This window comes from Vanessa tameamea, chromosome 12 (assembly GCF_037043105.1).
Source record: "Vanessa tameamea isolate UH-Manoa-2023 chromosome 12, ilVanTame1 primary haplotype, whole genome shotgun sequence".
NCBI classification, from domain to species: Eukaryota; Metazoa; Arthropoda; class Insecta; order Lepidoptera; family Nymphalidae; genus Vanessa; species Vanessa tameamea.
In genome coordinates, this window is record NC_087320.1 from 1,947,594 (window position 1) to 1,971,674 (window position 24,081).

Sequence of the window (24,081 nt, forward strand, 5' to 3'; positions counted from 1 at the left end):
TTTGAAATAAATAGTTTTTTTTTTTTGTATAAAATAAGTTGTTAAAGTTAATACATAATTACATAACGAGTACATAATTACGATAACGCCGCAGAATACAATAATAAAATAGTTCGTAGTATAAAATTGTACTTTTCTTACTTCGAATTCTTCTTCGGTAATAATACAAGAAAGTAAGAATGCTATTGAAGAAGATTTAATGGGACTAGAAAAGGGGGATATTCACTTACCATGGGTGGACGGATCATGAAGGAGTTTGGTCCAATATTGCTTACTCACCTGGGATATGAAAAAACTAAGCAAAACTAAGTTTTTCGTGTGCTTAGTTTAAGCTCTTTAGCTCTTTTGTAAAAAATTTACAATCAATATGTTTAAATACTATAACAGCTTATTAAATGATTGCTTATTATTGATTGACAAACTTATTAAATGATTGCTTAATTTAAAAGATGTTAAAAGATGTTACTAAAAGACAGTTCAAAACTAAGAATATTCTCTTTAAAATTTAAATGTAAAAATGTCTTTATGAAACAGGTAAAAGAGTTGCCAACTTTTCCAATTCACTTTACGGAAGGTTCTGCGGACGGAGAGCTGGAAATTTTACTTTGTTAGGTAACATTCTTAAGGTTCCGTACGTTCAATGTATTATAGATTCAGATCAGAGTAGTTAAAAATAGTTTTTATTTATTTTTTATGTTATTATCCATTTGTCGGTACTATCAACCTATTGGTTGATAGGCCACCTGATGTGTCACCACCGCCCATAGACAATGGCGCTGTTAGAAATATTAACCATCCCTTACTTCCCTAATACACCACCAATCTTGGGAACTAAGATGTTATGTCCCTTGTACCTGTTGTTATACTGGCTTACTCACCTTTCACTTTCAAACCGGAACACAATAACACTAAGTACTGTTGTTCGGCGGTAGAATATCTGATGAGTGGGTGGTACCTACCCAGATGAGCTGCAAGCTCAATTATAAATAATAATTTATTATTTCTTTGTACGTAAATCAAGTAAAATTTAACGAATGACTGTTGAGTTATGAGACTGTCGCCAATCGACGCGAGATCGTCGGCAGATAGTAAACGACTATCCTAATTTTTGAATTCCCAGCAAAGTAGAGCGGCTAACAGTTACTGTACAAAACAGAAATAAAAGCTATTACTCACTGCAAATCGTGGACTCTAAGATGTCACGTCTCTTGTAAAAAGTGTAACTTGTAAAATTAAGGTTTTCTTTGATTTTATACTGTTAGCATGTAAACTTAAATAGAAAACTCCTCTTAAGTAATTTTATTCGTCATATATGCAATTTTATGCAATGAAAATGACTTTTGACAGTTCAATCCGAAATCTACCCAGCCATTTGTTTGAAATTGAAAAATGCGGTTTGCTTCCATTTGCATTCTGAGCTAGACACGTGTCAAATTTAGCGGAAACATTGGACAGACAATAAAATAAAATATATTTATGTAAATGAGATGTGAGTTAGACGAATCGATTTTTATGATTCATATTTCGTAAACGCTATTAGATAAGAATGAAAGACAACTGTATGTAGATGAGATGAGAATGTTGAGAGGAATGTGTGGTGTTACGCGAATGGACAGAGTAAGGAATGAGTTCATAAGAGGAAGTTTTAAAGTGGTACCGGTAACCGAGAATTTATGTGGAAGCCGGCTGCCATGGTATGGGCATGTTATGCAGAGGAATGAGGACCACGTTGAATGTATTGGGCATGGACGTGGATGGGACTACCAAAGAAACGTTGGATGGATTGTGTGAAAGATGATATGGCTGGAAAGTATGTTAATTTCGAGATGACGTCAGACAGAAGTATGGAAGAAGAAGACAAGCTGCGCCGACCCCAAATAAAATTGGGATAAGGGCAGGAGGATGATGGATTTTTGTAAACATTTATAAACACGTATTAATATATATAAGTAAAACCAACAATTTCTTTTAAAAAATATAATATGATTATTTTTTTTGTCAACTATTCCGTACGAGAAAGGGTACAGAAATTCACAATTTTATAAAGCAATTAAAAAAATTGGTTAAGTCTGTGGCCAGTGTTATATAATTAAACATTATTTTTATAGTGTGAACTTATTAGTATTAAAGGTAACTTATTAATATTTACATTTTAGCTGTGTATCTTTCTTGTTTCAAAATAAAATAAATTTTATGATTTATCGATTACATAATAAAATATTACAATTATGTTGCTTAATACAACTAAAGTAAACATTTATTTATGTGCATTATATTTAATCCTTTTGGTAAAATATTTCTTAAAAATGATAAATGAAAGTAAAAACAACATCGAAATAACATAAGCTTACATTAAAAACTCTTTTTAAAATAATCCGCTATAAAGAAAAGATATTTCCTGGTCATTCTCCCTAAGAACGAAATTGCTTCATTAGAGCGACTTGCGATTCGACATTAAATGTTATTACAGAGGTTTTTTTTTAATTTTGCACAAGGAGCCTGTTTTATGGATGCCGTAAAAGAATAATTTTCGAAGGTAGGGGAAAATCTTTGTAAAAGAAAACTGACATTCGCCAGTGTGGTATAAAATTTAGTATAAACGAATGTATCGATTTATCAAGTTAACTTTTGTTTGTATTTCTGTTGAATTTTTCTGTAAGCACGAACTCGAAACTCATCACTAAACACCATAGCTACATTCCAGAAAGTTATATGCGATATTGTTTATTATGAAAGTATAATCTTTAATCGTATCTACACAAGCATCAAAATTAAGTATCACCGTAGTTCGATTTTATAACCATTTGAGAATTAAACGCTAAAAATGATAAATTATCTCAATATTGCTTCTAAGCCATTCGTTTATCTTTAGGAAGTTAAAGAAGAGTTACTACAGACGTTACAATTCGCTCTCTGTTGGTTTTATATCTGCTATCCCCGTACACAGTGGCACTATAATATATAAAACTAGTTAAATTAGAGGATGATAGATGCAATAACTAATGAAGTAACTAAGCTTACATTCCGCCACGTTGGTTGGTAGATACACTAGTGGCAGAATTTAATCCTAAACTTTACTCGCGATGTTTATCATCGCCTGCACCAAATTAATTCTAAAACAAAAATTAGGCACATACATTTTTTGTTGTTATTCTTTTGAATATGAACCCACAGGGTCGTTTACCCTCGAGTTGTTTTAATTAGTACTGTGGTCCTTCTGGTATCACGGGTTATCAAATGAATACTATAATAAAACAATGGTTTCAGAGCAAACGCATTTTAGTAGTATTATCACTAAAATCTAAATTATCCGTACTATCAGTACAACCCAGCAGTGGGTCCACGATCAATCAATTGTATTCTAATAGGCTATATACTAGGTTATGTAGTTAATCTTAATATTAGTGACGTAACTTAAATTTGATAAAGATTATATTATCAATCGATGGTTCAATATAATCATAGTAAAAAAACAAATAATAAAGATCTCTCAGATTTACAGAACAGCCTACTGACAAAAGTACAAAGAACAATGGTAGATACTTCTTTAGAATAAATATAGTACGGCATCAATTGAAAAGGACGCTGAATCAGCCGGATACTGTTGTGCTCGAAAACTGTACTAATACTTATTAACTATCCTTAATTAAATCTTTTTTACCTTTTATAACGTACTATAGATTCAATCAGTTGAGTTTCACCTTAATTACAGATGAAGGGGATATAGTATATATACAGTTTATTGGGAGTTACACTGTAAACGGTTGATCTGATATCAAGTAGGGTTAAGGTATATTTTAAAGTATTACTTTCTCTGTCAAAACTAACAGCAATAAATGAATAATATCATGACTCCACTGCCTGTAACCTTTTTTCATCAGCAGCCCTTTCTCGTCCACTGCTGGACATAGGTCTCTCCAAATACACGCCACTGTGATCTCTCTTCGGCTACTCGCATCCAGCTACTGCCAGCCGTCTTGCGCAAATTGTCACTCCACCGTGCCTGAGGACGACCTACAATTGTGTGACCTAACATTGTTAATTATAACTGAATATTAAAATCTAGCATTAATGATCTGAAACCAACCTATGTATTGTCCATGAAAATGGATGATGAACATCATCTTTCAATCAGGATGGCAGCCTTGATAGCATCGTTCTGCCGTACGTACTAGCAAGGAGTGAGGCGAAGCGGCGAGCTCTGCCGAGTCACGGGTGTATTACAGCACATGAGGGGCAGCGGATGCTTTATATCGACACGGTCTCGCAGACTCTCCGAACCGAGCGGAAGATGGCCGTCGCAGTGTTTTTAGTTATAACCCCCTATTATAACTAAGCTCCGAGTGGATGAAGTAGAAGGAAACGAAGTAATGTGGATTTTATACAAGATTAATATATCTGAAAATATATTAAATTACAGGAAATATCTACACAATTGTCCTTCACACAAACACAGACAAAAACAACTCCGGTGACAGAGAACATAGATATACAAAATAGAGTATTTCATTAATTAAAAATGAAACTATAATAGTTTAGGTAAATGGTGGTAGGGTTTTGTGCCACCCACTTATAAGATATTCTATCGCCAATCAGCAGTAATTAGTATTGTTGTGTTCTGTTTTGAAGTCAGTGTAATACAGGCACAAGGGACATTTCTCATCTTAGTTAACAAGTTTGGAGGCGGATTGACGATGTAAAGAATGGTAAATATTTATATTTATCAGGCGGCCCAATTGCATTTCCGCTCTCTTACTCATTATAAAAAAAAACGTAATACAGGGGACAATTGTCAATTTGTTGCTAAAGTTGCTTCAATATTAATCTTGGGCTATTTTCTTGCTTTCTCTAATATTATTATTTGGAGTGAAATATAAGCTATAAGAATTATTGTTTATTATGCTCTCAAAATAATTTGAATTACTGGTAAAGCAATTAAAACAATTGGATAGCACACATATATCTTATCAGAACGAGCGTTCCAAGTTTGTTACCACGAAGCTGATGTAATAGTGTATTGGCAAACAGAGGTACAAGTTCTTTTTCCTCACTTTAATGGGACGGCAATCTAACAAAACTGGAGTGCGATCAAAGACTTACTTGAAACTCTGGACTATTACCATTTCTGGATAGATAAAACACCATACTTGACTTAGATCAGTTTGACTCGAGATGTGATCCCAGGACCAGGTACAGTATAACTAACCAAAGATTGTTGACCCAACAAATTGTTGAGAAGACAAAAATTGGTCACGATGTCTTTGATGACGTAATTTTTATAGCTTTTGTCTAATCATGATATACATCTATGGAAGAACCTTACTAATATAACAATAAAGTCCTCATTAGTACGATTCAACATTTCCGCATCATTAATCTTGCAATAAATGTTAGGAAAAAAAGTCTTAATTACAAGGTGATAGCGGTCAGAACTCTGTATCATGTAAGATTAATTTAGCTGGAGGGATATATATGTCTATAGACGTGGTCTATTCATTATTGTTCGTGGTGTCATCATACAAAGATTAATAAATACTGGATGTGATATAATATTTATTTCTATATTATACAGACCATCTAATTGGAAACCGTCACCAACCCCCATATACATTAGCGCTGTAAGAAATATTAACCATTCCTTACATCATAGAGGCACTATACCTTGGGACCAAACTTGAGAGCTAAGATGTCATGTCCGTTGTTTCTGTAGTTACAAGTGTAACTGTGCAGTGTGCCAGAGCTCACTCAACCTTCAAACCGAAACATAAACATACTAAGTTTTGCTACAAGGCGGTAGATTAGCTGATGAGTGGATACCCAAGCAAAATCTAGTTTGTTATCAAATGAGAAAAATATAAAGATGATAAGAATCGTTGTTACTTAGATTCTATTTGATTGACCTAACTTTATAATTGAAATACTGGAATAGAGTAACTACTGAGTTTCTAGTCGGTTCTTCTCAGTGGAATCCACATCCCGAACCGGTGGTACCTTTACATACAATCTTGTAAAATGGCGATTCAAAAGTGGTTTTCAAATTCTGTTTAAATAATTTGATTTTGAATTTCTCACGTTACTCTTCTTGTACTGTTTTATATCTTTGTCGTAAATAAATATTACTTGTACGTGATTCGCTGCTTTACCGCTGGATTATGGTGACCTCGTGTTAATGTTTTGGTATGAAGATCTTCTCTGAATATTTTGGAATAATCTTGTACTATTTTCTCTATGGAAAGAAAATATTCTACTATGGAGTGCAGATTTGAAATTGAAGGTTTGATCGTAAAATTTATGATTGTTAATTTTAATTACAAACTATATGAAAATAATAGAAAAATACTTATGTATAATGAAATAATAATTAATAAAAGTAAGAAAAAAAAAATGTAACTAATAATTCAACTATTTTTTTTTTGAATGGAACGTCTAAGAATTGCTGTTACGGTTAACAAAGGTTTCACTTCGCATTGTACATTTCGCATCTGTGGCTGTGTTCAGGATCAAATTAGACACGTCGCTTTGAACTAACAAAGGTAGTTTGCGATAAAGAATTTCCTGAACATTTCTCATTTCCCAACAGCTAATGAAACTATGTTATGTTATTAATAAAGCTCTTGTTATAAGCTGACGTTTATTACAGTGCAAATAACCTATACTTGAGCCGAGAGTGGTTAGAACGCGTGTATCTTAACCGATGATTTCGGGTTCAAACCCAGGCAAGCACCACTGAATTTTCATGTGCTTAATTTGTGTTTATAATTCATCTCGTGTTCGGCGGTGAAGGAAAACATCGCGAGGAAACCTGCATGTGTCTAATTTCAATGAAATTCTGCCACATGTGTATTCCACATTGGAGCAGCGTGGTGGAATATGATCCAAACTTTCTCCTCCAAGGGAGAGGAGGCCTTAGCCCAGCAGTGGGAAAATTAAAGGCTGTTAATGTAATGTATGTAATGTAACCCACACTTTCATAATAACTCACATGCGCAACATTATACTACAGTTGGATGAACGTTGAAATATTTCTGAATTATTATATCAATAACAAAAAAATGTTATATTATATAAAAATTACCTTATATAACTTACAAACAAAAGATTATTGAAGTCTCTCTATAGTGAAACTCTTTCTAGAATTAAATATGTGTGTGTATGTGTAATAGTAAATTTATGCGTGTGTGTAAATACGAGTATATGTATGTAATTACTTATAGTATTTATTTACATTTTTAGTATTCCTTTTACATTATATTACAAGTATTTATGTATATACAGGGTTATTGATAATTCGACGTATTCCCGTTAGGAGGTGATAGGGGTGATTATTTGCGATAATTTTAATCCCCATATGCATGATGCAAAAGTTAATCATTTTTGAGTTATAACGTTTTTTAGTTTTTTTCAAAATAAGTCTAAAATGCAACTTCAAAAATTTATTTTAAAAAAAAGTATCGATTAAAATCTATTTTTTTCTTCTGATTTATAAAAACGAATAAACACTGGCTATTTGTCAATATTAAAACAATAATTATCGGTCCAAATTTAAAAATGCGAGACGGAAAAAGATTATTTTATTATTTTATTTTATTGATTTTTTCCACAAAAATGCCTTAAAAACAAAAAAATCGTCATGAAACTTGATGATACAGGCGAGACGGCGTAAACTAGGGTTTTCATGTGACCCAGAATTCAACTGGCGCTTAGTCCGAACTCCTACCAGACCACGGAATGGGTCCTACTCTACTCCAATGAGGAAAGGGTGCAGTACATCTGTCTTGTCGGTATATGATATTTTATCTCATAACCTTCTTGGTAATCTTCTTCTTTCTGTAAATAAGTCTTCGAGAAGGATAGGATTTTTGTGCACTTTCTCACTTCAATCATGCTCATTTTGGTAATTAGTAATCCTATTTTGATCGATTTTGAATTCAAATTTTCAAACAAGACGCGACTACTAAATTAATGCTTAATGCGGTAGGCATGAATCTACAAAAAATAACTCTCCTTTAAGGGACCTTTAACAACATGGACTGGGAGTCTTTCGACATTAATTTGTCGTCTCTGAACTCTACCATTTTCCCGGATTCGCTTATTATAAACTGATACATCGGGTAGCCGGTGAAGAGGAAACCGACGCGAATAATCTTGCATTGGTTAGGTATGTATTAAACTTATTTGCGAGACATTCAAAGAGCTAAATTAAGTTTTGTTCGAATACGAATTTCCACCAGCGTCCTTTGTGGTCATTTTATTTCAGTTGTTTTGAACTGAGTTCCTAGTTGTTATACATTTTTGGAGAGCTGATAAAACGGTTATGTTTTTAATAAATAAATAAATAAATAAATATAATCTGCAGGTCAAGTTTCATAACGATTTTTTTTTGTTTTTAAGGCATTTTTGTGTTATACATATATAGGTACTTATTTTGTATTTGTTTTGCAACATATACAGTTATAGTTATTTATTGTATTATAGTTATAGTTATTTATAGATTATATGTATTTACTTTTATGTAATGATTATGAATACACCTATTCCGATTCCTTACTGATTTTTTTCATATAATAAAGGTTTTCTGTAAGAGATTGCTTAAAATAATCGCCTATATGCAACCAATGTCTAATAAATTAATAAATAATAAATATAAATAAATATTGGATAACATCACTTACTACTCTGATCCCTATGTAAGTAGCTAATGCACTTGTGTTGTGGAAAATCAGAAGTAACGACGGTACCACAAACACCCAGACTCAAGCCAACATAGAAAACTAATGAACTTTTTCTACAACGACTCGGCCGTGAATCGAACCCGGGATCTCGGAGTGGCGTACCCATGAAAACCGGTCTACACACTACTTGACCAAGGAGGTCATCAAATTAATCAGTATTTAACTTTGCTTCGATGTACTTTTGTGTGCAATAAAGATTTTTTTTCTTACTAAAGTAACTTTTGATCAATTAAATAGGGCCAACTAAAGCAAATGTACTTAGATTTTTTATATTTTATATTGAGTATTGTTATCTGAAGCGTCAGTGGCTTAAGGGCCTAACGTTGAAAAAAGTCACAGGATCGATCCTAACCTGATTCTTAGGTTAGTATCATCCCCGCTCCTAACACAAGCTTTAAGCTTAAATAGGTATATTATTAATTCCTTATAATTGGACATTACTACTATTGTTAAAATCTAATATTTTTTATTTCTTATCTACACATTCGAACAGTTTTGTTATCAATGTAAATATAGTAGAGTTACGTCTCCTTATTTTCCAGCATGGCGCCATACTGCCTTTATTACGGACACACTAATAAATTCTAGTATTACTTTCGTGAACCCATCCAAAAATTTCCTATTAAAAGTTTAAAGTGGTTGTATTTACGTAGCCAAAGCTACAAGCCTTGTTTAATTAATAAAAGAAATATTTTGTATTTTAATATAATTAATTAAAATTATTTTGGATATACGTATTAAATAACTTTTCAGTAATGATACTTCGTTGAGTAAACAGCTAATTTGTGACATCGTGTGACGTGGCACAATTATATATACGAAGACAAGGAATCGCTCTATCTTAGCGGTACGTAGATGAGAACCGTATCGTGTGTTTTAATTGTTTATCAACCTCGGACGTTGTTTTTAAAATCGTTAACAAAAATGAAACTATAAAAAACTATATTATATAAACTAATTTAACGATTTACTTCTTCCTACTAACTAAAATATATATAGGACTGATGATACCAGAAGATAACTTTAACAAATCAAAATACATTAAAACTAAAATGATACCGGTACGATATTGAGCCTTTCTTGATAAATTGCTTTTATAAAAAGCAAGAGTTCATTACTACATTTTGCTACTTGGCAATACATAGAAGAAGTCGTTATGGTTTTTTATTTCATTGTGGTGCTTATAATTTTACTCTAACAAGCATAACCTACCCTACTACTAAGAAGGACTTCAATAAAACACGTTACGTAACACCTATTGAAAAATGTCTTGGCGTTAGAAAGTTGCCGATTTTCTTATGTTAAACCGTGTCACTATACAGTTTTTACAATAGTTAGTTTATATACAGTGAGAAGGTCATATCATTAGGGAACGTTAGGAGTTTAAAGAATAAATTTGTCAGCATAAATTGACTTTTTATCGACGTTGCACGTACTCGTCGTGATGCTAGTGATGTAACTTCATTATATATTATGATAAATTTATCGATTATATTCAATCATATGTTATATTATAAAGTTAAATGTACTTTATTCACCGTGGCTTCGCTCTCGCTTTAGGGTTTGGTTATCAGATGTTATGTTTGATAAAGTTGGCCTTGGGAGAAGCTTGCTTTATACCTACCATACTTCATCAAATCCAGTTCAGTAGTTTGGCCGTAAAAGCGTAACAGACTGACAGAAATAAAAAGTTACTTTCGTATTTATAATATTAGTATAAATTAATAATGATAATATTGTTTGTTTGTTCTTTCAAAAACAAAATTTTGTAAATCTGTATAACAATTTTAAACGAAAAAGGTTATTAAAACGAACATTCGTTTCTACAGGGTACCATAAAACTCAATATAACTTTACAAGCCGGTATTGCTGTTTTATAATACGGAACATTGTGCTCCGACATTTTCTTTAAAATAGGATTACATCAACACTTGCTACCAAATTGAAGTGTCACAGCGAGTTTCAAACTACAGGTTAGAGTTTAGACGGAAATTTGTTTAGGCATTTCACTAAAGAAATTATACTCAGAATATATTTCCATATTTAAAATGAAAATTTGTTATGAAAAAAAGTATATTTTAGTTACAAATTCTTAAATAAAATGTAGATTTTTTCATTTTGCAACGTAACTATATCAACATAATATACAGATACAATACAAATAAAACAAAAGTATGGAGCTAACAGTAAAATAAATCTTAATTCAGCGGTGTGATAATAACCCCATCTTGGGTACAATGCCACAAGATAATCTTTCGGATGACGCGTATTTTTTTATTATTTGTATATGTCTAAGCGGACCAAACTAACCAGTTTTATTTTCTTTTTGTTTTATCTTTAGTACTAAAAAATGTAGTAGATTTTACTATCGCTAAAATATATGTAAAGCTCAGTAAGTTGAATAGAACCAGCTCAAAATTTTGTAGCAACATTGCACTTAAATATACTCACAGCTGAAGTTAAATCAAAAATAGTAAGCGTATATATTATATGTAAGAATATAACTTAATGTATCTTTTCTTTGAGAAAAATATAATGATGTCTTTGTAACTGTTTGACGGGAAAAAGTTCGCACATTTAAGATTTTCTTCATAGAGAAGGTGTCGGCACGTTTGGTTACTCGCCGATAGCTGTCTCTTTAGCAGTTGAACCTCCATAACGCCATTGCCATGACATACATATATTAAATTCAGCCAGGACCTGCTTAGGTTAAGAGCCGAGATGGCCCAGTGGTTAGATCGCGTGCATCTTAACCGATAATTTCGGTTTCAAACCCAGGCAAGCACCAGTGAATTTTTATGTGCTTATTTTGTGTTTATAATTTATCTCGTGCTCGGCGGTGAAGGAAAACATCGTGAGGAAAGCTGCATGTGTAATTTCAACGAAATTCCCCCCCCATGTGTATTTCACCAACCCGCATTGGAGCAGCGTGGTGGAATATGCTCCAAAACCTACTCCTCAAAGAGACAGGAAATTTAGAGGCTGTTAATGTTACTTAGGTTTACTAGGAAAATATATAGTTTGTTACGCAAGTACTGATCTACCGCTTCACTATATAACATTTTGTAAATACGCGGATCTCATCGATGGTCAAATCTGATCACGCATTACCTACTATTTCCCATGAAGAAAGAAAAACTAAAATAAAAAAAAAGAATATCAATTTTGGAAAGGTTGGAAACATATTTTACCACATTTTTTCGGTGCGGGTTGATGGACTTCATCAAGTAAATACTAATGCAAGATATCGAAGAGAAATTACATTTTTAAACAGTTCTGATTATCCGCTAAATAAAAGTGATGCAGCGAAGTGGGAGCTTAAAATCCTACTCTTTAATACGACAAAAGATTTCGAGCAAGCGTGAATTTTGTAACTATTTTCATAATTATTATTGAAAATGAAAATAGTCATTGTATTTGAAATAGCCAATAGAGGAGCGGGAACTTATCCATAAACATTGCTTTACGGCGTGTTCAATAGCGTTCAATAAATTGAGTTATTTGTTTTCTAAATGTGACAACGAACGAGCATTATAATAGTAACCCGTTATCGACATTTTGACGTGAAATATAGTGGTTCAATGGTATATCGATATATTATGTGACATCACTATTTAACGGTGATGCAGGCGAAGTTATAAAAGTGCCCCGTTTAATAACGTGATTGTACCTCATACGTCTGTAATATAACGCGCAAAATTATCAGAACGAAAACACGTTGTATGAGAAAATTAATATTTTAGAATAACAAGGCCAGGATTGGGTATTATCAGTTGCTTCGAAAATGTTCTCGAATCGAATGAAGGCTCTTAAACGTATGGAATTTGAAAAAGTAATTGTATTTCGAGCAAATTCAACTAAACGAGTGAATATAAATTTTAATAACACTTTGTAAGATGAATCTCGTTTCGTTAAATTGTAATGTTTTCTACAAACAAGATTGAAACAATTACAATTTAAAGTGCCTTCTTTAGCAACGGATAAGTTTAGAAAATTTCCATTTGTTTGACTGTTTTTTTTTTAATGGAATATTTTTATATTGGATTAATTTTACATGATATTTAATGTAAGGAAGTCTTGACCGATTACGGCATGGCAGTCATGCTCGATAAAGCCAGCTAAGGAGGAGTAGTGCTCACATCTGGGCAAACGTCAAACTGGCAAATTTGACACAAATGGAAATAGTTCAGTTACAGGACAGAGAGTTTCTCATACATTCTTTCTAACTCTTGGGAAAGATTTTTTATCATAAATGTTCGCGAGCTTCTGGGGTTTCCAGGATTTTGTAGGAATCTTTGGGATTCAAGCTTTGCCAATTAGACAACAAGTCGCTAGAGACCTTTTCATGTGTCTATATCTATCTATATATCTATCTTTTCCTATCTAAGTTCTTATATTATGCTGTATTGTGGCTGTCATCGCATGTCATATAGATATACATTAGTACTGTAAGAAATGTTGTGCATTTTTCCACCAATGTAGGATATATAATATCCGGAACTAAGCCTACGTAATAATTTGTACCGTATTCATAATATAAGAACCATATATTTACCGGAGGTGGTGATGCGATTGGGTTAAGTATTAACCATTCACAATTATTGTTGCCATCTTGTATGGTAAGTAACGAAAACTATTTTTTTTTTATCTAATGAATTCTATGTAATAATATTATCTAAATATTTTTAAAATGTACAAAATGGACTTCTAAGGTAATGTATCAATTTATTTAATTAAAAAAAAACATATTTAAATTCGGTTCGGAAATCCAAGCAAATTATTGGTCGACGATGCCCAATCACGGTTTCGTTTAATTATCTGTAACGAAATTCGGCTCCAAAACTGTGTCAATATTTTATATAAAATTACATAAAAAATCGATTTAAAAAAATCAAATTATATTCATTGTAAATGTAGGAATTTGTTGTTAAAACCAAGTCCTCACACAGAGACTGTCTGTCTAAACGTGATAAACTCAAAAACTACCGAACGCATTTTATATGTTTTTACCAATGGATTGGCTAAGAGAGATATTCATAAGGAAGGTTTACGACTATGTATGTCGCGTGAACCAATATAGTTATATATTATATAAACTTTGTATGTAGACCCTTATTCTACCCAAGCCAAGTCGGAGAGAAAACTAGTAAATAATTGAATTAATATTGTTTTGCAATAATTATATCAAGTCATTATTATCAATTACCAGAAAGTGAGTTAGAGAAGTAAGTAATTTAAAATATTATAAAATTTCAACTTAAATCCGAGACTTTAAGCTGAAGTCTGACATATTAGGTTTATCTAATTATAAGCATGATGCATTATAGTGAAAAATAGTTATATATACTGATATTACAGGCTAAGGCTTCCTCTCCCTTTATGGAGAAGGTTTGGAGTATATTCCATCACGCTGCTCCAATGAGGATTGTATGAGGGTATACACATGTGACAGAATTTCGTTGAGTTATTTGAGAGAATTAGTCACATGTAGGGTTTCCGCACGAGGTTTTCTTGCACCGCCGAGCACGACATGACTTATAAACACAAATTAAGCACATGAAAATTCAGTGATGCTTGCCCAGGCCCTTGAACCTATCATCGGTTAAGATAAGGCACGCGTTCTAACCACTGAGCCATCTCGGCTCATCTCATAATATAAAAAAAATCTTAGCATGTTATCTCCGGAACATTTGTACATTTTTTTTTACTGATAAAAAGCTGCATTATTCTTGAGTGATCCAGGTAACAATCTGTACCACTTTAATAATTACTCTAGAAGATAACATCGATTCCCAATTATGAGCAACCAATAAATCGATCACTGCGAAATTGGCGGTCGGGTAACTGTAGCAATAAAATTTTGACCTTGGAAATTAAAATGAAACAAATGCGAATCTATAAGCCGTTGAAAAATTCTGATTTGTTTCACAATGAAATCCCGAATCAAGACACACAACAGACAATTTTTATAGTATACATATTTTTCATTTACGACGTACCTATCTAAATTATAAACTAATACATTAATGGATTTTATAAAATTAATATAAATAAACTATTTTTAACAAAATGGGAATACTCACTATTGCGTCACAATATTATGTACAGTAAGTAACATTGATAACTTTCATAGGATCAGTGATAATCATTGTATGTACACGAGACGCAAGGATAAGGTTATAACGCCGAGTTTCCGACTCCGCAAAGTCGATAAATGCTTCTCGGTGCAAGGTATCCGTTTCTATTATAAAATTCCGCAGATATTTTTACTTTGCCGATTCATAAATTTAAACCGTCCTTTTAAAAAAAATACATTAAACATACACATAACATAATCAGCCTGTAAATTTCCCACTGCTGGGCTAAGGCCTCCTCTCCCGCAGGTTTCCTCACGATGTTTCCCTTCACCGCCGAGCACGAGATGAATTATAAACACAAATTAAGCACATGAAAATTCAGTGGTGCCTGCCTGGGTTTGAATCCGAAATCATCGGTTAAGATGCACGCGTTCTAACCACTGGGCCATCTCGGCTCAGGCATTTTTTTTTTTTTAAAAATACATTAATAAAAAAAACATATTATTCAACACAAGATTATATAGATGATAAAAAAGCGTGGAGCTAATATTTGTTGACTTCCAGGTAGGATATATTACATACATCTACTTGGTGGTAGAGCTTTGTGCAAGCCCGTCTGGGTAGGTTCCACCCACTCATCAGATATTCTACCGCCAAACAGCTGTAGTCTTACGTCCCTTGTGCCTTTATGGTGATGTAAGGAATGGTTAATATTTCTTACAACGCCGTTGTCTTTGGGCGGTGGTGACCACTTACCATCAGGTGGCCCATTTGCACGTCCGCCTACCGATATCATAAAAAAAATACATATATAATTGTATTTAACTGACATAATATTGCATTTTAATTGTTAGAAAAGAGTAACTACTGAGTTTCGCACTCCTCATTTCCTTTATTAATAAATTCCACTGGTCTATATATTAAATATATCCATACTTAATATTATAAATGCGAAAGTAACTCTGTCTGTCTGTCTGTCTCGCTTTCACGCCAAAACTGCTGGACCGATTTTAATAAAATTTGGTACACAAATATTATTATTTGAAAAAAAGTGCTGTACAGGGTTGAAAAGGGGGATGAAAGGTTGTAAGTTGTTGAAAGTATTGTCATTTTTAGAACTAGAAGCATAAAACTTATATTCTAGCCTGTACACTTATAAACTAACATATTATGACACCCACTAAGGAGCGAATTTTGGAAATTCTATATGTATGTAAGTCCGTCATTTTTTAAGAAACTTTATTTTTGGTTACTGATCAAAAATGAATATATACGTATTTAAGCGTTTCTGGATATTTTACGCCTAAGGGGAGAAATAGGGGTTGACATTCAGGTTAGTCTGGAAATCTGTCATTTTTTAAGTTAGAAGCATGAAATTGTATTTTGCGCTACCGATTAAAAATGAGTTGATTTGCATTTAAGTGTTTATCACACCAATGTGGTATACAAAGAGGTTTTACATTAACGTAATATTTTAAGTTAATTTGTAAATATATTCATATTCTACGCGAGCAAAGCCGCGGGTAACAACTAGAATGTATATATATACGACTAACTCGGCTTCGCACGAGTAATTCATAAATATATATATAGAAATATCTACTATACGCTGAAATGTATTATTAAGGGCGTGGCTCTTTCAAGGTAGCACTTCGACTTACTTTTACAATACGCGGTTACATTGTATGTAAGGCTCTACAACAAACGACGTGATTCCCACGACTGCTTCCGGTGTAAGTCAAATATGTATTTAAAGTTTTTGGGTTCACCCAAGGGGGCTGTTTCGTATCCCAGTATGAATATTGTGTGTTGGTTGACCAAGGCTGTAAACATTATTCATTAAAATCAGATAAACATTAATAATATATAAAATATATCCTCGTAAAATATTTCATGTACTAGATATAATAAATAATATTTTTTCCCATTAAAGACATCGGCTCCCTTTTTACGACTGAAAATTATTTTCTTCATTTACTTAGATTTTTTTATTGTACCATGATATCACAGTTTTGCCTTGTGAGAAGAAATAAGAATATATTTACTTACTAATTTGTGGTCTGTGATGGGGAGGGGGGAGGGGGTTGTACATGATGTCTTTTTCTGTCAATGTGCGTATATGATTTCATGATTTTCGGCTAAGTATTCACATTTCTTATATAAGTTACGATTTAACTATGTATTTGAAGATTGAAACGATGCTTTGTGAACTGTTCTATACCGCAATTAGTGAATACCATCCTTAAAAATGGTTCCATGTATAATTTGAAGTTAAATATCCCAGTAAAATTTATTGTTCTACAATAATTTGCAACGTGCTACTTGGTTGTCTGGGAAGATACCATCATCACAAATTCTACCGCCATCAGCAATACCTACATAGTATTTTTGTATTCCAGTTAGAAGAGTAATTACAACTACAGATACAAGGTATATAACATTTTAGTTTCCAAAGTTGGAAGCACATTTCTTGCATTGGTAACAGATGGTCATTTTGACGGCTTAAATGTTTATGGGCAGAGGTGATCACATACCATCAGGTGGCTCGCTCATTCACAACCTATAATATAAAAAGGTAAGTAATACGATTTGCTTGGGAACAAAGTGTATTTATATATACACGTGAATATATATTTTAAGGCATATTATATACTGCAGTATTTTGGAGTAAAGTTAAGCTGGATTTATGGCTATTTAAGAGGGCTTAAATGTTCAACTAAAGACTGAAATTATTTTCCCCACTGTTTATTCTGGTAAGATTTATGCTTTCAAAGAAATCCAGTTTTCTTGCTAAAACTTTTAAGTTTCCTCGAGCCGTGGATTGCTTTTAGAAAAACTAAAAATATATTTTAAATAATTTCTAGACGTCAATTAAATTTATGTTTTATAATGCTGAACTCGGTATAGTCCAATCTCTTTATTAGAATTTAATTTATTTTCCTTAGAATTAAATACTTTTCGATGGATATTTAATATTGTTTCTTGTTCTAGTACGGAATAAGAAATATAATTAAATGAATATTAGCTTTGTAACGAGATACTGGTAACAGCAGCTGCATGATGCCGCTATTTTCAGCTTTAGAAAATAGAAGCAAGCTTAATCTGATAAAAAAGAACGCAAATATAAAAGAGAACAAAATATTTTAAGCAAAAAGCGTATACATTTTAATAAACTTCCTAAGATAAAAGTGCTCAAAATATTTAATATTTAAATTCTAGCAACCATACATGATAATATTTTGCTATATTCGAAGATAAAATGCATTAAAGCATTTCTCAAATTTATAAATATAAAATCACTGTGACAAATATGTTCCATAAATGTATGTAGCTGTATTGTGATATTTGCGAGTCATTGTTGTTAATCGACTCCACTACAAAGTATATAAAGTCGATTTTCGTTGTAAATTGAAAGTTATAAACAGGCTTAACATCCCTCTGGCTCGGAATACGAACGATCAATCTTCGGTTCCTTCTGAACTGCAGTATGTAGACGAGACATAGTGGATCGGCTCACTCCGCCGCACGGCATTCCACGTTGTGCCGCGCTCGCTGCCGAACGCCTACTAATACCCACCCGAAAGGTAAGTGCCACAAATAATATCAGTCTTCGAAATTCGAAATTTAAATATTTTTTTCGAATTCATTACCGTTAAAGAGAATTTTTATTTAGGCGAAGGACGTATTTTTATTTCACAAATCGCGTATCTAATAAAAAAGTTTTTATGTAAGATTGGTAACTGATCTATGTATGTAATTCCAAACTTTTCTTGAAATACGTTTCGCATAATTTTAACTGACGCTTTTGAAGTTCGGCACGTTGTAAAACTTTCGAAATCAACGCGATATTCGCCGTGATCGTTTCGATTTAAAATTTCCAAAGTAATAAATAACTCCTTTTAAAGTTTTCCGCGTTTACAGCGTCGTGAAGTTTAATGCGGATTTTCTTAAATATTTAGAAAAGATTTTGTTTGAAAATATTTCATACACACTTACAATAAAATAGGAATGAATTTATAATACATTATTTTTAATAATGAAATAAATAGCTTACGTCTTAGCTTAGGCATAAAAGAACAAAAAAAAATTAAGGAATAAAAAATAAATATATTTGAAATAAAAAATAAATATAATAAATATATATGTGAACTATTTACGTCTACAGTGTCGCATGAAGGTTTTATTAAAATATAAATATAGATTAAACAAAAAACTTTATAAATCCCACGGGGCACACAAACATACTCGTATTGTTACGTCACACTACCGACGGTATAAACATTTATTTAAATCATTTTTGTAACGCTTTTACTAATAAGAATGAGTAGGTATTACCGTTATTTTATTAATATACATATATATTCTAAATATCAATCTTTTTAAGTGATAAAATATTCTAATCACAAATCCGCCCTTTTCAAGGTACGTATATAGCAATTCATATACTATCTGTATACTATATATATAATATATATATATATATATAATATACATTGCGCGGATATTATATATATGTATAAGACATATATATAATATCCGCGCAATGTATATTGCAGAGATCCTTTAAATAATATTGTGTCGGGAATATATAATCAAATAAAAATATTTCAATTAATCTTTCGTAATAAATAAAATGAATGTTTATTTATCCGATAATGATCGGATTTGAAGTTTGTTAAAAGTGTGCTGCGTACGGTGACGAAACAAAAAAAAAAACAACATTATTTTTTCTTTGTATGTTTTGCGGTACAAAACACGAGACATAGTTTATTCTTAAATTTAAACTTTTTACGTAGATCCTTATTTTAACCTCGCGAAGCCCGGACGGTTTGCTAATAAATAATAAATTTATGTTAAATAATAATTAATTAATGAGGCGTATTATTCAATACAAGATAACGACGGTAAAAAATAGAATGTATAAATTTAATTGTATTTTATTAACATACCTATATTATTTGGAAAAGAATAACTACCGAGTTCCTTAAGTCTTTCTTCTTGTTAGTATATTATGAACCGGACGAATCCAAAATGCTTGAAGAGTTGAATGAAAGTTTTTTAGAGGTAGGCGGACCGGCAAATGGGTCACCTGATGTTAAGTGGTCACCACCGCCCATAGACATTGGCGCTGTTAAAAATATTAACCACCTATTACATCTCCAATGCGCCACAATATCAAGTATTGCTACTTGGCGGTAGAATATCTGATGAGTGGGTGGTACCTACCCAGACACCCAGCGCAGAGTCCTGCCACCAATTAAAAATATTAAGAATGTTGTTTTATATTGTAATTATAAGTGCTTTATTTGTAACAATAACCGAAGGTTTCTTCATCTTTTTCATTCTTTAAAATATAACAAATATTTTTATGTATATTTAGTCATTGATATTAAATGTAGTACATTTAGCACTTTCTCGAAGTTCCTTTCGAATTTCCGCTATTGATTGTTCGTGGAAATTGACATCCATTTTAAAAATCCTTTCTTAGTAAGCACATGTCAGCTAACGGAAACGCTTCAAGTATTGAAGCCACTTTAGTTCTTGAAAATTGTAGAGTAGTGTTATTTCGAAGTACTACGCCCTTTTTGATTATTAAAAAAATATATTAGATCATAACAATTAATAAATTGAATTTATTTCATTAGTTGAAAAAGGAACATATTGCTAAAAAAAAAAACAATCTTATAATTTAACGATCTTTTGTTTATCAAAATTCTATTTAAAAGCGATATAACTATAAATCATATAATAAAAAACAGCCCTATTGCAAGAATATTTTTAAAAAAATTAAGTAATACTATTAAAACAAGGTTTAATCTACAAATACACATATTTCAAATCTTCACATACTTTATTCAAAATGTGTCCCTCATATTAAAATCCAGTAACCTGTAAATATGATAGAATTTTCTTAAGAACAGATATCAATTTAATTTTTTTAATTGAATATGGAAAGGCTGGCTGGCAATATGTCACTTGGTAGTAAGTGGCGCCATACGGCTATAGAAAATAGATATGTACGAAATATAAACATAGCCTTATACGTTATGTCTTATTGCACAGGCTCACTCACCTTACAAAAGTGGAACAAATCAGCACAGACTATTGATATTTTAAGGCTCATGATTGGTGGCCCATTGACAATATAAGAAAAAAAAAAAAAAACAAAAAATAGGCGACGAAATTAAGCAATTCCCATCATGCATATTTGTTCGTCGACCTTCCTAAAATAGATAAAAAATCAAATTAAAATAAACTATATTCAAGTAGACTGTCGATCGTTATTTTACAAAATCCAATTTAATGTAAATGCAACACTTCAGAGGCGAAGTATTTTAATAGGTTTATTTCAAAACTGTAGTGAGATAGGTTTTATTAATTAAATTAACAAAATTAAGTTTTAACAACGTAACAAATATTTATTTTGATTTATTTTTAACATAAAAATATAACTATTTTAGTATTGCTTTTACGTATATTATTCGTAAGTTCAAAAACACTGAGACAATTTGACAATTAAATGGTGTAGGCTTTTCTCTGACATTAAACTTTATCAGAACACTAACAACATTACAGGAGTAAACTTATTAATGAAAGCGTTTTAACAAAAAAAACGACTTCAATAGCTTATAGCAAAAATATAGTAGCAATCTCGGTTGATTTGTCGCCATTTATTGAAGAGCATTTCCTATGAAACTCACCATCAGATCTTTACGAAATTTAAATGGAACCATTACGGAATGAAACTCTTTTAAAAAAATACTCCTTTAAAATTTTTATGACGGAGTAATGCCTGAATATCTATACTAATATTGTAAATGTGAAAGTAACTCTGTCTGTCTATCTGTTTGTTGCTCTTTCACTACCAAACCAATGAACCGAATTTGATGAAATTTGGTATAAAGAAAATTTGAACTCCAAGGAAGGACATAGGTTACTTTTTATGCCTAACACATGACAACCAACCCTTAAAACGCGAGCGAAGCTGCGGGCGACAACTAGTATTATGATATATAAACATCCAAATTGAACTCTTCCTATATTTCGGCTACAAATAAATATAATTGATCTTTCGATTGTCATGTTTGATGGTGACCCCGTCCCATATCGTAGCTTATTTATTTTCAGATCTTTTAACTAATCATACGAAACACTATTGGCAAGATTCGTTTAATTAGATGCAGGAGGTGTTATCTTATAACGGTAACGTTCCCGATTCTACTCCAATTCAACTCCGACAATTCCTTACAAAAATAAACCTCAGCTTAATCGTATTTGTGGACCAATTATACTTTTTTATATCGGTAACTTAATACCGAAATTTGTCCTAAAGTAATAAGTAAACATTCAATTGCTTGGATTAGGGTCTTGGTCATTGTACCACGATGCTCCAAAGCGGGTTGGTGGATAACATTTGATGGAATTTCACCATATAGATGCGCATCACTTGGTGGTAGGGCTTTGTGCAAGCCCGTCTGGATAGGTACCACCCACTCATCAGATATTCTACTGCCAAATAACAGTACTCTATATTGTTGTGTTCCGGTTAGAAGGGTGAGTGAGCCAGTGTAATCACAGGCACAAGGGATATAACATCTTAGTTTTCAAGGTTGGTGGCGCATAGGTGATGTAAGGAATGGTTAATATTTCTTGCAGCGCCTTTGTCTATGGGCGGTGGTGACCACTTACCATCAGGTGGCCCATATGCTCGTCCGCCAACCAATCTCATAAAACAAAAGGATTACCTGAGGAAAACTCGTCTTTCGTGGTACTGTTAGTTTTTATAATTGTTCACAATTTAGATAAAAATAAGTTACAAGCGTTTTCTATGAGTAGAATTATATATCGTGTTATTAAAAACGCTGTAAGTGCCTCCAGGGAATACAGTTATACGTGGAAAAATAATTACAATAAAAACCACGTCCAACTGTTTTAAAAAACAAAAAGGAATACGATCTTAAAATTATATGACCGCGGCTTTTGTTTTTATTCCTTTTCTTGATATAATTCAAACGAGATTCGGATAAAAAAAAAAAAAACAAAATTTATTACAAAACTCATTCAAACTTCGCAGACTCTCGTCAATTCGTTACAACGAGTATGTTCATGGGAGTTGGGAAAAGTTTACTTTTTTTAAATATTTTGGTAAATTTTACGAAACAGGCTTAATGGTATATCTTTATTATAAATATTTAAGTGTTCCCATTTGGGAATTGTCGTTATATATCGTATTGTTTCCGACTTTAGTCAAGAAGTCTTCTTCCGTTAAATATAGACTATATATCGTGTCTGTCAGAGCGCATTCTAGGGGTTATATTACCTTACTTGTTTTGGTGGTGGGTGATGGTAGGGGTTTGTGCAGGTCCCTTTAGATACTACAACCAAAGAGCATTAATTAGATGTGGCTACAGGCATAACAATGGACATAACATCTTAGTTGCTAGTGAACTCGTACTATCAAGTTGCCCATTGGCCAGACTGTCTGCCTATTGGAAATTTAAAAAATAAACTATTCCAATGGAATACGTAGCCGAATATAAATTAACTATTCCGTTCATCAGCCTTGAGAACAGAAGAATCTGAGCCATCTTAACCCCGGTGGTACTTTGAAAAAAGAGTACGATAAGAGAATGATAAGAATGATTATAATAATATATATATATTATAAATATCTTGACTTAGCTCACGAGGTTGTCGACATGTGGGATGTGGATACAGCAGTTATTGTGCCGATAGTCGTTTCAGCGAATGGCCAAGAGCCTCGACCAAAACCTTAAGAGGCTCTCGTTAGGCAGCTGGGTCAAGGGCCTGATGCAGAAGGCAGTACTCCTCGGCACGGCGCGTATTGTGAGGAAGTTCCTCTCTCTGGGGCCCTGACCACCGGTGGCTTGGACCCTGTTCCCGCCACTGGTTGGCCTCTGTATTTTATATTTTTAAATATATTTTATATATTTTGTATTTTATATTTAAAAATGTATGTATACATGAATGAGAATAAATAAAGAGAATTATAATAATAAAAAAAGTTAATAAATATCATTCCACCTCATAAATAAAAATAATTCAAATTGTATCACCTTCCCTCTTTTGCCTTTTCCTTTTAATAGAAATATCAAAAGGGAGGCCCGGAGGGAACTTTATATTTTATGCAAATATTTTCGGCTGCCAAGATAAACCGTTTCTCACGAAAAAATGTTAAACGTTTTGTTCAATCGTATCATACTATTCAAACGAGCATTTTCTGTACATGGAATATACTTGAATTAATATAT

The 24,081-nt window shown here is 32.4% G+C and overlaps 2 protein-coding genes across 2 annotated transcripts in view; one reads left to right on the plus strand and one right to left on the minus strand.

Moving 5' to 3' along the window:
- LOC113392926 (leucine-rich melanocyte differentiation-associated protein-like) overlaps positions 1-24,081 on the minus strand; it is a 267,313-nt gene that overhangs the window by 170,843 nt on the left and 72,389 nt on the right. The gene's annotated exons all lie outside the window — the stretch shown is intronic.
- LOC113402822 (calexcitin-1) overlaps positions 18,282-24,081 on the plus strand; it is a 48,607-nt gene continuing 42,807 nt past the window's right edge. Inside the window, exon 1 of the mRNA XM_064216532.1 lies at positions 18,282-18,393. The gene's annotated coding sequence lies outside the window, so the exon portion shown is untranslated. The remainder of the gene's footprint in view (positions 18,394-24,081) is intronic.